This window comes from Lepidochelys kempii, chromosome 7 (genome assembly GCF_965140265.1).
Source record: "Lepidochelys kempii isolate rLepKem1 chromosome 7, rLepKem1.hap2, whole genome shotgun sequence".
In the NCBI taxonomy this organism is placed as follows: domain Eukaryota; kingdom Metazoa; phylum Chordata; order Testudines; family Cheloniidae; genus Lepidochelys; species Lepidochelys kempii.
The window spans coordinates 19,529,188-19,546,516 of record NC_133262.1 but is presented as its reverse complement, the minus strand read 5'-3'; positions in this window follow the sequence as shown (position 1 = coordinate 19,546,516).

The window sequence follows — 17,329 nt, the reverse complement described above, 5'->3', positions numbered from 1 at the left end:
CTGCTTCTTGGAGCAGCTAGTCCTGAATCCCACAGGGAGAGAGGCAATTCTTGATTTAGTCCTAAGTGGAGCACAGGATCTGATCCAACGGGTGAATGTAGCTGAACTGTTAGGTAATAGCGACCATAATATAATTAAATGGAACATCCTTGGAGGAGGTGAGGAATACCAAAGAAGCCCACCAGAGTAGCATTTAACTTCAGAAAGGGGAACTACACAAAAACAAGGAAACTAGTTAACCGAAAATTAAAAGGAGCAGTCACAAGAGTAAAATGCCTTCAAGCTGCATGGAAACTTTTTAAAACAACATAATAGAGGCTCAAAGTAAATGTACAGCCCAAATTAAAAAGAGGACCAAAAAAATGCCTCCATGGCTGAATAACAGAGTAGAAGAAGCAGTTAAGAAGCAGTGCAAAAAGGACATCCTTTAAAAATTGGAAGTCAAATCCTACTGATGCAAATAGGAGCATAAACTTTGGCAAGTCAAGCGTAAAAGTATAACAAAATTCCACTCCTTTTCACTGGTTGACCTGTTGTCCAGTCGGACTTACACAAAAGTATAGTAAGGTAGGCCAAGAAAGAATATGAAGAGCAACTAAGGCTTTGTCTACACTGGCAAGTGAACAACAAAACTACACTGTGGGCTACACTGTGCGCCTTTTAGCGGCACAGCCGTGTCGCTAAAAGCTGCGTAGTGTAGACATAGCCTAACTAAAGACACAGGGGAAAAAATATAAGTAAATCAGAAGCAAGAAGCCTGCCAAACAATCAGTGGAGCCAATAGAGGTGCTAAAGGAACACTCAAGGAAGACAAGGCCATTGCAGAGAAGGTAAATGAATTCTTTGTATGTGTCTTGACTGCAGAGGTGATGAGGGAGAGTCCCACACCTGAGCCATTCTTTTTAGGTGACAAATCTGAGGAACTGTCCCAGACTGAAGTATCAGTAGAGGAGCTTTTGGAACAAATTGATAAAGTAAACAGGTTTCAGAGTAACAGCCGTGTTAGTCTGTATTCGCAAAAAGAAAAGGAGTACTTGTGGCACCTTAGAGACTAACCAATTTATTAGAGCATGAGCTTTCGTGAGCTACAGCTCACTTCCTCAGATGCATATCGTGGAAACTGCAGCAGGCTTTATATATACACAGAGAATATGAAACAATACCTCCTCCCACCCCACTGTCCTGCTGGTAATAGCTTATCTAAAGTGATCATCAGGTGGGCCATTTCCAGCACAAATCCAGGTTTTCTCACCCTCCACCCCCCCACACAAATTCACTCTCCTGCTGGTGATAGCCCATCCAAAGTGACAACTCTTTACACAATGTGCATGACAATCAAGTTGGGCTATTTCCTGCACAAATCCAGGTTTTCTCACTTCCCCCCCACCCCCATACACACACAAACTCACTCTCCTGCTGGTAATAGCTCATCCAAACTGACCACTCTTGTGCAGGAAATAGCCCAACTTGATTGTCATGCACATTGTGTAAAGAGTTGTCACTTTGGATGGGCTATCACCAGCAGGAGAGTGAATTTGTGTGGGGGGGTGGAGGGTGAGAAAACCTGGATTTGTGCTGGAAATGCCCACCTGATGATTACTTTAGATAAGCTATTACCAGCAGGACAGTGGGGTGGGAATAGGTATTGTTTCATATTCTCTGTGTATATATAAAGCCTGCTGCAGTTTCCACGATATGCATCTGAGGAAGTGAGCTGTAGCTCACGAAAGCTCATGCTCTAATAAATTGGTTAGTCTCTAAGGTGCCACAAGTACTCCTTTTCTTTTTATAAAGTAAACAGTAATAAGTCACCAGGGCCAGATGGTATTCACCCAAGCGTTCTGAAGGAGCTCATATATGAAATTGCAGAACAACTAACTGTAGTATATAACCTATCGCTTAAATCAGCCTCTGTACCAGATGACTGGAGGATAGTTAATATGACCAATTTTTAAAGAAAGCTCCAGAAGCAATCCCGGCAAATACAGGCCAGTAAGCCTAACTTCAGTACCAGGCAAATTGGTTGAAATTTGAGTAAAGAACAGAATTATCATACACATAAATGAACACGATTTGTTGGGGAAGAGTCACGTTGGTTTTTGTAAAGGGAAATCATGCCTCACCAATCTAGTAGAATTCTTTGAGGGGTCAACAAACATGGACAAGAGTGATCCAGTGGAAATATAGTGTACTTGGACTTTCAGAAAGCCTTTGGCAATGTCCCTCACCAAAGGCTCTTAAGCAAAGCAAGCTGTCATGGGATAAGACGGAAGGTCCTTTCATGGATCAGTAACTGGTTAAAAGACAAGAAATGAAGGGTAGGAATAAATGGTCAGTTTTCAGAATGGAGAAAGATAAATAGTAGTGCCCCCTAGGGATCCATACTGGGCTACTTACAGACCAAGGTATTTCTCAACGTGTGAAGGTAGCAAAATCTGGCCCATCATCAATGAGAGTTAGCAAAAGTGTAGGTGACTTAGGCCCAGATCCTCAAGGGTATTTAGGCACCTAAATCCCATTGAAATCAATGGGAGTCAGGCACCTAAATAACTTTGAGGATCTGGGGATCATAGTCCAGATCCTGGGAGTTCATGCAGGTTATTCCCTAGCATGTTACTGAGTACTACATCTAGCTGAGCTTTAAATGCCTCCAGGGAATCGAGCTTCCCCTAGTTCCACTGGGGCACATTCTAATAGACTTCACCATGAAGAAGTTTTTCTTATCCACTCTAAATGACCATATACAGAATGGAGAAAGTTTTTCTAAAGCAACAGGCTGATCAATGTGAGATACAGGTCTGGGAACAGCAACAGCTGTACTTTGCTGTGGGATTATCAAAGCCCTGATTTTTCTTTAAAAGCGGCAAAGAGTCCTGTGGCACCTTATAGACTAACAGACATACTGGAGCATAAGCTTGTTCCAATACGTCTGTTAGTCTATAAGGTGCCACGGGACTCTTTGCCGCTTTTACAGATCCAGACTAACACAGCTACCCTTCTGAAACTTGATTTTTCTTGCGAGTTCATGATATGTGCCCACACATCGAAAGGTGCTCAAGGCAGAAAGCTCAGTCAGAATGCATGATAAAGATAAAACATCTAGTCACTCATGTACAAGAGGCTTCCTTAGAAGCAAAATTACTACAGCCACCAAGGGAAATGTGCTCTATTTAGCTTGGAACTCTCAACCCTGGGAAAGATTTTCAACTTGGTAGCTCAGTGTTCAGTATTAAACTCAGAGCAGGAAAATGTGTGGGGCAAGCAGCCCTGTCAGGCACATCATATGGATGACAAAAGATACAGATTTCTTTCTCCGATGACAGGAAGGAATTAAAACAGTTCGGCACAAATGAGTTGCCTTTGGACTTGGGCAGACTTTGCCTGCCTGATCTGCACATACATATGGTGCCTTTCTGCAGTGCTCTCTGTCTGGTACCAGCTTCACTGCTAAAGGCAGGGGCACACTGTGGAACCACGATTAATGTGATCCATTCCGATTCACTGACACAGATATGAAAGCAAAGGAGCTGCATTTCCCAAGCTTTTAATTAAGCACGGGAATATTCATTGGGGAAATCTTCATACCATTACTCTCTCCTCACCTTTTCTCTTTCCTTCTTATGTCTACTTGTTCTGACAAGTTTTTACTGCTGTCTAACTTTGTCTCGGCAATGTTGCATCTCCTGTAACAATAATTTCCTGAACAGATTACGGGGGAGATCCTACTCTGTACTGCACAGGTGTGCTGTGATGGGGAGGGGAAACTCCTCCAAGCATGCAGTAGGACAGAGTCTCTTCCTATGTCTCCAGAGGGGATTAGCTTCTGTTCACAGTCTCAAAGGGGCATGGGTAGAAAGCTAGGAGGTGTACCCAATCCCACAGGCACTTCACAGCATTTAGCGGTGCCATCAGCGCCTGAACAGAGACACTGGATTTATGACCTATTACAACCCATTAACCCCACCCTCCAGCTTCTCTCTCTGAGACTGGAGAGCTGTTAATGGGCTATTTCTCCTTGAACGTGCCTTGAAATGTGTATTAATGACTTATGCTAAAAAATTGGTTCCACCTTGTATTTAGCTGTGACCCCCTGAGTACATTTCCCAGACCTGAAGAAGAGCTCTGTGTAAGCTGGAAAGCTTGTCTCTCTCACCATGAGAAGCTGATCCAATAAACAATACTACCTCAGAAACCTTGTCCCTCTAATATCCTGGGAGCAACACAGCTACAACACCACTGCATACATTATGTGATGGGGCAAGGCCAGATGGCTATAGAAAAGTAGTGGGAGATAGATATATTAGCTCCAGGCGAAAGGATAAGTGAAATGGAAGCTGCTCCAGGTCAGTTAAGACACCTGGGGCCAATTAAGAACTTTCCAGAAGGCAGGGAGAAGGCTAGGTTGATTGGGATACCTGAAGCCAATCAGGGGCTGGCTGAAACTAGTTAAAAGCCTCCCAGTTAGTCAGGTGGGTGTGCATGTCGGGAGCTGTGGGAGGAAGTTGTGCTGTTGGAGAGGCTGAGTAGTACACACCATATCAGGCACAAGGAAGGAGGCCCTGAGGTAAGGGTGAAGTGGAGCTTGAGGAATTGGGGGCTGCTGTGGGGGAAGTAGCCCAGGAAATTGTACATGTCATGTTTCTAAAAGGTCAGCTACCGTAGCTGATATTATTAGGGTCCCTGGGCTGGAACCCGGTGTAGAGGGTGGGCTCGGCCCCCCACCACCACCTTTGCCCCTGATTAATCACTGAGACTGGGAGACAACAGAGACTGTGCAAGGAAAGATAACTTCTCATCTCCCTTGCTGGCTTATGATGAAAATGGCTCAGTAGACTGTGACCCTTGTCTCTAGAGAGAGAAGGGTTATGTGCAGGGTCACGGTGAGCCTCTGAGGCTAGCGAAATCCGCCAGGAAACATGGGACCCATGGAGGCAAGTACAGAGCTTTTTCACAATTATAAGAACTAAATAGACAGATACTTAGACCAGTACAGATCAAATAGGATCCTGAGTATTTTTATTAAAGAGTTGATGTATCACATTGGGTAAAATCTCTTTTCCAGTGAGATCCCTCAATATAAGAAAGTGTCAGGGACAAGAAAAAGAGAAAAAGAATACAGTAAAGAGGTTAAGCTCAGCAAAACAATAATCTGACCAATTTCCTTGTCAATTTCTCTTATCTACAGTAACAATTATTCTCCACATATACTGACTGGAACACTGGGTTCACCAGACAGTTGAAGTTTGGTTCTTTTGTTTTAAAGAATGAAGTAATAAAGTTGCATTCCTCTTAAATCCTTAAAGGACTTAAAGAAACATTGCAAGGTATTTGGAAGATACCTGTAACCTGCGTAGCTTTCTTTCCCTCCTCACACCTGAGTGAAAGGACATGCTCATTCTTCCACAGTCCTTTTAGGCTCTTTGAGGCACAGCATAGATGTTATCTATGTTTTTAAAGCACCATATGAATACACAGGTTCTGATTCCCTTATTCACACTAAGCAGCACCTTACTCTGCAAATAGGCTCACTGAAAGCTTATGCTCAAATAAATGTGTTAGTCTCTAAGGTGCCACAAGTACTCCTTTCCTTTTTGCGGATACAGACTAACACGGCTGCTACTCTGAAACCTGAAATAAACTTGACCATTTGTGGAGTAAGGTACTACTCAATATGAATAAGGGTCCTAACTATTTTATAATAATAGCTGTATCTCTGCGATAGCGAGATTGATAATGAGGATCTTCACTGAGGTGGACATTTGCTCACTGGAGCAACTAACACACTTAACCAAGGCCACCAAAGAGCCATTAGATGGTGAATGTTGATCATTACCAACCCATGCTGGATTCAGATGAGCCATCACACAGTGAAAGGGTCTGTAACCCATTGCCATGCTCCTGAGCCCAATAAGAAGGAGCGTGATTTTTATACACCAATGAGAGTTGCTGATCACTATTCTTGTCTTGTATGAATGATGCTAATGTGAAAACAACTGGAATACTTGGACTGATTTTTGCAGTGCATTAGCATGCAGCTCTTTTCATACACCAATCATTTTGTAGTAAGTTCTGGTCTGTGTTCTCAATAATGTAGGCACGCTTCCAAAGGGAAGGAAGAGGAAATTAGATAAAGATGACAAGAAACATCAGAACTTGAAAGAAAAGGTTCCATTATCACCTGCCACCGTTTCACAGCTTTGAATTCTCAGGATTGTATTAGCCAAAAATAGAGCGCTCTTAAAGGTGTAACATTTCTCTAGGACCAAAGAAGTTTGTAGCAAAGATGAGGATGTTGCACTGTAAGAACGTCAGAATGTTGAATGGCAGAATAATACCCACCTCAACATCTGTCCCATTCGTTGGATGTGGAGCATCTGGCACTGTTGAGTCAAGTGGTGGGGTGTGGCTGCTCAGACCAAAGAGCAGCTTGTGGGGCTTTGGTCTGCAGAGAGCAGATCAGAAAGTGGCAGGTTGTAACTTACAGCAGGCTCCGGCTTCTGTGTTATGAAATTGTTATTTATTTGCATTGCGGTACTGACTAGGACCTCATGATGCTGGACACTGAACAGACACTGAACAAATGCTTGAATCAAAAGAATATGATTGTTAAATACAAACTATCATTTCAAAGAACAACGCAGACTGTACGCAGGCCAGTGCAGGTATGGGCAGCCCACCTGTTACAGGTCCATAGCCCTTTAAGGCTAGAGTTTGCCTTCAAGTGGGTCACATGACTGAGGGGTCAAGTGACGGGGGATCACATGGCTGCAAGTGTGGACTATATAAGGCAAAGCTCTTGGCTCAGGTATAGTCAGAAAGGCTAGAGTTATGGTGGGGAGGGGGCTGAACAATAGCTAGACAAGTGGTCTGGAAATGGAGTCACAAGAGCTTTAGCCTGGGCAGAGTGTAGGAAGGAGTTAAGAGAGGATGCTGAGGTCTAAGGAAAGGGCCTCCTGGGCAGGGTAGGAAGTAGTCCTGAGGAAACAGCGAAGTAGGGAGGCAAGGTCAGAGCAGGTGGCTCTTTCATTAGTTGACTCCTTGGCAGTGGTGCTGGAACACTTTTAATAGTGGGAGTGCTGAAAGCCAACCCCTTTGCCCCTGTCCACCCACCTCCTCCCCCAAAGCTGGGGCTGGGAGCAGGGCCGTGTCTCCGGGAGGGGGGGACCTGGACAGGGGTAAGAGGGCCGAGGGTGGGGCCACAGCTGGAGGCAGGCGCGGGACTGGCATAAAACCAGGGGGTGCTGCAGCATGCCCCGCACTCCTAGTTCCTGTGCCTATGCTCCTCGGGGCTGGTGTCTGGGGGAGGCACTGGGCTCCTTACGCATTTGTTGTGCCCGATACAAGGGTGGAGGACCACTAGCTGCAATCTTGAGTAAGAGGGCTATTGAAAGCTCATGGTCTGCTGGGCCTGGAGAAGGATGGGAGAGGCTATGGGTGGAATGCACAAAGGGACTTAGGTGTTGCAATGCTGACTTAGGTTTTCCTAACTTTTAGGCACCTAGAAAATCACAGGAACAAGAGAGCAACCCACAAAGCCTGAGTTTAGGCACCCAGCCTCCCTATACAACGAATGGATTGAGAGAGACACCTTAGACTGATCTACAAAGCCAACACGCTGAGGGGATGGGAAACTAGCCAATGGGAGACGCTGACCAGAAGGGTGTGCTCAGTCCTACCTCCCTCTTGGAGATAGGCACCTAAGTCAAGGCTGCATGGAGGCACCTCTCTCTGTTAGTGGTACCCAGACTGGGGGAAGGTGCTTGACCATCTAAATTGTGTGCAGGACCTGAAACAAACCAGCTGAGGGGAAGAGGAGGACCTCCCTTTTAACCCAGTGATGAGGGTACTCACCCAGGATGTGAGAGACCCCAGTTCAAATCCACCCCCTAAACCTAAGGACAGAAGGGGTTTGAACAGGGATCTACCACCTCTCAGGTGATTGCCCTAACCACTAGACTATGGAATATTCTGATGGGGGCCTCCCACAATCTCTCCATTTTAATTAAACAATGGAATACTTAAAAATTATTTGGGCCCAAAAGAGAGGTAGAATGACTTTATAGCCAAGTGGTTAGGGCACTCACCTGAGAAAGTGGTAGATCCCTGTTCCAATCCCTTTTCCCGCTCAGGAGGAAGGAGGGTTTGAACTAGGGGTGAGGACCCTATCCACTTAACTAAAGATGATAAGGGAGGGCCTGCTCCTCCTCTGGCTGTTTTGTGTGAGGGGCCCGATCCAATAGGTGGACTCAGAGGTCTAATCTTTCCTGGTTTGTGAATCGCTCTGTAGCTTAGGTGGGAAATAGTTGTCCAGACGCCTATCAAGAGTCAGCGGTGTGCACGCTCAGGCAGAAGATAGGTGCCCGGGCACTTAGAGTGAGGACGCAGTGTGCACACCCCGAGGAAAAAATCTTGAATGTGCCTAAACTCATTCGGCACTTTCCTGGTTAGACGGAAGGCGAGTGGAATTTTGTGGGTTGCAGTGGTGCCTAAAAACAGGACCTAGGCACATAAGTACATTCATGATCACACCCTATTTGCCTTAGATATTTTGTTTGTTGGTTTTGGTGGTGGTTGTTGCTGGTTGGTCTTTGTTATGCCTGGAAGAGGAAACCTCTACTGGAGAGTCAAAAACATCAGCGTGGCAAACAACCCTGTGGAGGACCATTGACTGAGGCATGGAGCATTGGATACTGGGCAGGATAAGCTGAGCTCTTACAATCATCTTTATCTATAGAGCTCAAGGTGCTTTACAAAGGCAGGTAAATGCCATTATCCTTAGTTTACAGATGAGGAACCTGAGGCACAGAAAGATTAAGTGAGTTACCTGAGATCACCCAGTAGAAGAGCCAGGAACAGAATGCAGGTAGCCTGATTCCTAGTCCAGTTGCCTGATTCACTAAACCACAGTAGCTTACTTGAAAGCTTTTCCTCTAAAAACAGCCATTTTACCTACTTACAATTTTAGATGGAAGAGGTCCCAAACCACAGCATTTGATCCAACGCCACCTCTGAAACACTTCCAAAATCCAGGGGTATCTGGCTCTGGGATGGTAGTTTTGCCCCATCATGCAGAGAAAGGGCACTTGGTCTCTGATCTGAAGTTCTCCAGAATTTAAGATTGTTGGGAAGTGAAGCACTGTCTCTAACAAGCAAGAATTACTTTCTAAAACTAGAGACATGTCTACAGAAATGCATAACGGGCTAGGAATTTGTAAGGGTAATGCTGCTAAATGTCCCTGGTGAGAGTAGCTCATCCCAGGTGCCTACAGTGTTCACTACCATTCAGTGCACTTCAATTTCAGGGAATTATAAACACAGTAGCAAAGATGTAGGAAGTACATTGTTAATACAGTTGTTCATTATGAATGGGGATACAACCTCACACTTCCTGCCCTGTTATGTTCTAGAAGAAAACACACTAAAAATCATCTGTAATTTCCTCTCATTTACAAAACTAATTACTTCCATATTATAATTTTGGAAGTGAATGTGTCTGAGCATTTTGGTGCAAACTTTCAGAGTCTCAGGAGACAATGGCAACCCATCTATCATTTTAGAGCTAAATTTCTAGAGAGCAGCTCTGCAGACCTCAAAATTAGATCCTGGTCTCCCCAAAAATCTTACCATGGTTATTTTTTGCCATCTACAAAGAGCAGCCAGATAGTTCTAGTCAGAAGGGCCTTCACAGTAGGCTGAGAACAATAAAATAAGAGATCAGAAGTGAAGTTTCCATATGAGAAAGCAGATACAGGGCATGATTCTCCTGCCTTGGAACTTGCAAAATGACTGCACCTGATCCTCCTCTCACATACACAGGTTTGACACCGGGATTCAATGGAGATACTCCTATCTTACATGAGTGTGACTGAGAGTTCAGGCCCAGCCTCTACAGGCTGGTGTGTTCCACCCCAGTACATCTGACACAAACACTGCATCTGATCTGGGAATAATGAGAGAACACACATAATGAACATTTCCTTTTTTCGAAAGCGACACACACAAACCTTAACATTGGAAAAAAATCAATGATCACTTAGCTTCTCCTGACAGTACAAGATGTCTCTAAATTAAGTCTCTCTTCTTCCCTTGCAAGATTTAAAAACAAGAGCTCTCTGCCTTTCTAATTTATTCCACTAATCAGGTGAAGTGGAAAGTGGTTTTGATCTGTCATCTGGCCAGACAGCAGACCTGTGACCATGGCCAGGGTATTCTGATTAGTCTGGAAAGCATAGCTTGGGAGATCTTTATCCTTTGGGCATCTCTTACAGCAAAAGAATCTCTTTCATCCTGGAATAGCAATAATAAAATTAAGATAACTGTGACACCTGGCCAGAAAGGGTTAAGCATCCTGCAGGATAAATACCCAAAATTCAACCTTTAGGAACATATTATTAGATAATGTTTGTGTCTTTGTGTTTACATATATACTGTTAGAGGTTAACAATGTAATCAAACAGTTCCTGTCTATGCTGTATTCTGTTAATTCAGATATCAAAAGAAGATCTTAACATTTAAATTAACTGTAAATATAGTTTTCAGAGTAGCAGCCATGTTAGTTCGTATCCACAAAAAGAAAAGGAGGACTTGTGGCACCTTAGAGACAAATTTATTTGAGCATAAGCTCACATCCGATGAAGTGAGCTGTAGCTCACGAAAGCTTATGCTCAAATAAATGTCTCTAAGGTTAGTTTCTAAGGTGCCAGAAGTACTCCTTTTCTTTTTGTAAATATAGTGATATCACGGTCTGCATCTCTCTTTGAAGTATCTAGCAAATCACATGCTGGGGAGCAGAGGAATAAGTGCTGAGTGGCCTGGGTGTGGGTCACAGAGATGTGTCCAGGTTGAGAGGACTAAGAACTGTCAACCTGTGAATAGCGCTACATTGGAGATACAATGGAGACCCACAACCAGCCCATTAACTTTTAAAGACTACCAGCCAAGGGCACTTTCTGAAATATGAATTGGCGATTACTTGTCTGACCACAACCCTTACCCTCTCTGAAGGGGGGCAGGGAAGGGGGCAGTATCTGTGAGAACAGTGTGATTGGCACTTGAAACAAAGCAGCCAGGACTTAAAAGGCTTGTATAAGAAATTTGTGGAAGAATCCCATTACCAACGTGGATTGCTGAGCAGGGCCTAGGAGGCTGGCTGCAGGCATAGCGGCTGGATGCAGGCATGTAGTCTATCTGCTCTTAAAGCAGAAATAGAAGTGGGGAAGGTGGTTTTACTCCTCTTCTGAATTCCCTCTGTTCTGGGGCCAGCCAGGAGCCACACTGACACATCTCTTTCTCCCCTCCTGCTTCCAGCAGCTACTCTAACTTATGACCAGCAGCCTGTGGCCCCAAGCAGTTGCTCTGGGAAATAGCCAGACTGCAGCAGTGTCCCAGCCATACACCCTTTCATCTGGCCATGCTCCTTGTACCGAGGTGAGGAAGAAAGGCACTACACAGGCTCTGCACCCCCCATGGATTCTTGTTACACTGGGGAATTCCCCAGTTACCAGCTCTGATATGTTTACAGCCCCTTTCCACTGGCAAAGTGGCACAAAGGAGCCGCAATGTGAAATACCCAGAACTATTGATTGGATAGGGTTACAACCCCTTTGCACACATGTAAAGGATGCCAGGAGCAGGACTGAAGCATCAGCCCAATGGATTTGTTCTGCATTTACCCAGGTGTCATTGAGACCAGACTCTGGCCCAATAATTCCAGGATTTCAATTAATTGCATTTTCCTTATTAATAAGTGCAAGAGCCATGGATTGTTATTTGCTGATTAAAAGACGTTTCCAACTGCTTATTTAATTAACTGTGGCTGGTGTGTCTTGCAGAACCATTGGGAGAAGGGGCAGCTTTGCCGTGTTCTTAACATGCTGGTTGCAGTTAGTCAGAACATAACTCAATTATATTTAACCATGGGGAGGTGATGAAGTGTGTAATAAATATTGTTTCATTAGCGATCCTGCATTTAATTTAGATAAGTTTAATTCCTCACAACTGGAAAAGCTTTGCTCTCTTTGCTGCTTTTTGCCATAGCTACATGACAAAGTTTGGTCAATGCAAGTTACGTTGGCTTCTAGCATCAATGTTTTTATATGGCTTGGGCACCTGCACATTTGGGTGCTTATACTCACTAGGAGTGGCTGCGTCAACGTACAATGTGGTGTACCACAGGTAGGTATCCCAATGTGCTCCATGCCACCATCTGGCTCAATGCAGTATGGGACATTTTTCTAGTTTTGTGGGATAACAGCAATTCACTGTAGGATTTCGGGAAGCCAGGGATTTCTCCCCTTGCTACTTTCTCTATCCCATAATATTTTTCACATCCCATAATTTTTTTAAACTCCTACAGTCCCAGGTGGTGCTTTTCAGTCTCCACCATCTCTCTGACACAAGAGTGGATCCTGCAGAACTCAGCACAATTCTCATGAATGTTGCTAATACAGGACACATGATTCTCCTGTATTTGCAGAGCTTGACTGAGTAGTACTACAATCAGGATTAGGAGGAGGAAGATGTGCAAGAACAATAACTGAATGTTGATGCACACAGCAGAAGAAAAATGCCAGATAGCTGCTGGCATTCATGGAGCAGCTCCATACAGTGGACTGTCACTTGTAGGCCTGAGAAACAGGCACTGATTGGTGGGATTCCATCATAATGTAGGCTTGGGGTGATGAGCAGTGGTTGCAGAACTTTTGGATGCAAAAGGCCACATTCCTAAATCTGTGTGCTGAGCTCACCCCAGATCTCCAGTACAGAGAACACCAAAATGAGAGCTGCATTGACAGTGAAGGAGAAAGTGGCAATCACACTCTTGAAGCTTGCAATGCTGGACTGCTGTTGGTCAGTGGGCAATCGGTTTGGAGTTGAAAAATCCATGGCTGGCGGGGAAAGGGGGGAATGTTATCCAAGTGTACACGGGCATTAAGTGTCTCCTGCTGCTCAGGGCTGTGACTCCCTGTAACGTACAAGAAATAATGAATGAATTTGCAGCAATGGGGTTCCCAAACTGCAGCGGCATGATAGACAGCATATATATCCTATTCTGGCACCAGCCCACCTTGCCACTCAGTACATCAACAGCAAGGGAGACTTTTCCATGGTTACACAAGCACTAGTGGATCACCAGGGATGATCCATGTTGGCTGCTCAGGAAATGGGTATGATGCTTAGGACTTCTCAAAAAGCTGTAAGCAGAGACATTCTTCCCTCACCAGCAGATTACCACTGGCGATGTGTAAATGCCAGTAGCAATTCTCAGGGACCCAGCCTATCCCTTGCACGCCATACACTGGCCTCCTCAACAGTACCAAGGAAAGATTCACCTACCAGCTCAACAGGGGCAGAATGAGGGTTGAATGTGCTTTTGGTAGAGTGAAGGGATGCTGGCACTGTTTGCTCACTAGATTAGAGCTCAGTGAGAAAAACATCCCCATGGCTGTAGCTGCATGAGGTGTACTGCATAATATCTGTGAGGCAAAGGGTGGAAAGCTGCCACGAGGGTGGAGGGGCAGAGTGGACTGTCTGCCTGCTGAATTTGAACAGACAGACACAAGGGCTATTGGAAGAGCCCGGTGCGGAGCTATGTTGCTGAGGAAAACCTTCAAAGACTATTTGAACGCAGCCCCCATAGCGTTGTCTGAAACTTTTATGGAAATATCTTGCATGTGTACTTACTGAGATTAAATATTTGTGGGTCTTTGCCTCCCGCTATGAACTCTGTAATGCTTGGTGGAAATTAATGAGGACACTCTGAATTTAAAAAAAAAAATAGAACTTTATTGCATGCAAAGAAACAGACAAACACACACACCAGGTTAAAAACCTTTTACCGACAGTGTAACAGGGTGAACCATACTTTAAAACCCCAAGTAAAAATGTAAGTCAACAGTGACCATTTATATCCATGAGCCTAAAACCTACTATAATGTTGTAGGCTGTTGCTACATATACAGCAACCTGTGGTTTTCACAGGCGGGTGTGTGTAGCTATTGTTCTCCATGTTGTCAGTCATGGAGTGGTAGGGCTAAGGCTGTACACCATGCTGCACCTGGTATGTTGGGGGATGTAGGGAGATGCAATCAAGAAGATCTCTAGGGATGGGCAAGGCTACTGAGTCCAAGGTCCTTGGGTGTGTAGTCAGTAATACTCTGCAACATCTGAGTTTGTTGCCTGAACAAACTCATGATGTCCTGGTGCATTTCCTGATATACGTCTTGGTCCTTTTGCCTCCCTTGAAGCAAGCGCTCTCTCCAGTCTCAGTCTCTGTGGTCACGTTCAGATGGCCCCTCCAAACCCAGCATTCACAGTCTGAGGCCATGGAGGATCTTACAGAATATGTCCTCGCTAGAGCTCTTCTCTCTCCTCCTGATCAGGGTCAGACGTGGAAAGCGCACCACTCAAGGCCACCACACCAGACGCTGCTCATTGAAACAGACAGCTACACCATTAGACTTCCAGTCACAGTGGAGGGGGAAAGATAAGTCTCCAAACTCCCTTAGTATCCCCCTAAATACCTTTAACAAGAAATGCCAGTTGTCATTCTCGCTTTGGAGCGCCTTGTTCCAGCACCGTTTGACAGCTCCAATCCCGATCAGAATGGCCTGGGGGGAGGTGGAAGGGGCGCTGTTGCATGGACGCAGTAGATGCTGGGAACGGGCATGGGAGAAGAGCAATGAATCCCGGCACTTGTTGCACAGGCAGGGGTGATTTTGGCTGATATTGTCACTCCTAAGGGTGACCAAGGCAAGATGACCAAGCTGCTACTGGCATCCTGAGACTCCCAAAGCTGCCCAGGCCCCTATGCTACTAGCCTGTTTACTGCAATGGAGGCATCCGAACTCATTGCAGAGGGGTGCGGGAAAGTCTCCTGTCGCAGTGGAAGAAACAAGCCCTAATGAAGAACATTAAAATTGCTTATAGGTGTTTTCCTTGGCTAGCTGATGCGCTCCCATGATCATGCGGATACACGTAATGTCACAAGGATATTTGCTTTTCATGTGAATTTATTGGCCCAGACCCGCAGCTAATTTAAGTCCATGGGGATCCTGTAGTGTTCAGTGATCACTCAGTGCTTCTAGTGTTTGCATAAGCCAAGAGATTCCTTTATTCTATGTTCATTTCCCACTTCGAACTGGCTGGACATGAGGACAAAAGCATCACAGTGCCCTTCCCAGACACTGTCTGGGAAGCTCAGCCCTTAAAGGCACAGTTCCCAGTACTACAGTTTCATTGAATTCACAGACACAAAACAGCCATTGGCTGGTAACAAATTTAACTGCTACTTGCCTGCTGTAGACTGAAACTCGTGTCCTAGATATGAGATGTTCTATGGCCTACCTTCAATGCTGTGTGCCACAGAATTCATGGCAGGAGCATCTATGGGCCAGCCAGGCTGGTGTCCTATTGTGCCTGGTGCTGGATAAGCATAGTAAATGGCAACATGTGTCCCCGAAGAGGTTGCAATCTAAACTGATTTTCATTCAGAAAATGCTATTTATAATGCCTATATGATAAGCTTCATCTCTCTCTGTTTCACTCAATGGTAACTGCATTTTTTGGTCACTGTCCAGCCAGTGCTGCATTTCCCTTAATTAGTGTGCATGTCCTATTGACAGCTCTTTGACCTGCCCTAGAAAATGCAAACTTCACTGGAACAAACATTCTGCCAGACTATAAAATTGGACTTTTTGTTGTTGTTGTTTTATCTGATGGGCCAAGAGTCTGTCTTTCAGCTTTAATTACAAAGTTCCCTTATTAATCAAATAAATAGAACAAGCTGTGCAAGCCTTGCTGGGAGGAGAATGGTGCATACAAATACACTTGCAGGGAGAGAGCTGCAAAACAATTTGTACAGAAGTGACTGGATATCCTGGCACCCCACAGCACACATTTTGCTCTACAAAACCAGCTTAGACCAATGGTCCATCAGATCCAGTATCCTGCCTACAGCAGTGTCCAATACCTGCTGCTTTCTGATTTTATTTACTTTAAAAACACATTAAAAGCACAACAGCATTAGTATTTTCTTCACTACCATGTAGGAATTTCCTACCAGACCTACACAAATCCTACAACAGCCTCAGCCTTCCTTGACAGGTTTCAGAGTAACAGCCGTGTTAATCTGTATTCGCAAAAAGAAAAGGAGGACTTGTGGCACCTTAGAGACTAACCAATTTATTTGAGCATAAGCTTTCATGAGCTACAGCTCACTTCATTGGATGCATCCTTTATCGAGAGGGAGAGCCAGCTTCGATGCCACTGTAGATTGCGACGGCAGCAGGAGAGAGAGAGAGCGCCTTGGGTTGGAGGGAGGGAGGGTGGCATGCAGTTTAGGGCTCGGTAGGTCAAAACTAACACCTTCTACTTTATTCTTAGAATAGCAGAGGCCGTACATAATGCACCTAGTGCACTGTGCAATGCTGTCCAGAGATCCTGGCTAGCTGTCCAGTGCCGACATCCACTCTGAGCAGGTTGATTTTCAGCAGGGCCTCAATCCAGCTTCTCTTTTCACAGGCACATCTCTGCCCCCAAAATGAACCACAGGTGCGAGTATTAGGAGTTAGAGGTCTACCTACCTCTTGTACCTGCTAGTCAGTTGGGCACCTAACTCCTATTGGTTAAGCCCACAATCCCCTGCAGGCATAAAATACTGGTAGCCACCAAATTGTGTAACAAGTCATAGGTGCTGGACCTACGGGTGCCACCGCACACCCTGGCTTTGGAGTGGGTTCCATGATGTAAAGAGTTTACAGTTTTGATCAATGGCTCTCAGCAACCCCTCTAAAAACTGTTCGAGCCTCCCTGCAACAGGTTGAGTCTTGTCCAAAAGCGAGGCCCCGAATAATCAAGGCTCAGTTGGTGTACCCAGTGGGAACTACAGCTTGTTTGCTTGCTTGCTTCTCCACGCCACGTTGGAAGTTACAGTAAAGCAGGACATCTCTAATGTACCTTCCCTCTGATTGACTGAATAATGCACTCAGGGGAACATGACCAAAAGCTGCTTTTAATGTTACCTTATGAGCCCAATTAACAAGCCTTCCTGTTTGTACACAATGCATTATTTCTGCACTCTGGAACCTAACCATTCCCTGAAAAGAATGAAGAGGCGTCTGCTTTCAGCCCTTAATGGACAAATCCAGTGACACTTCATAGGGAGCAGAAAAGCTCCTGATACTTCTTAATGTGAAGCCAAGAAAGACTTTAATGTTGTTCTCTCAACATTTGATTAAATCAATGAGCGAGGCAGCTTCTTTTATGGAGCCTGAGCATTTTAGCAGTTAACCTTCTGAAAGGCACAAAGTGTCATGGCTGTGTGTCTCGG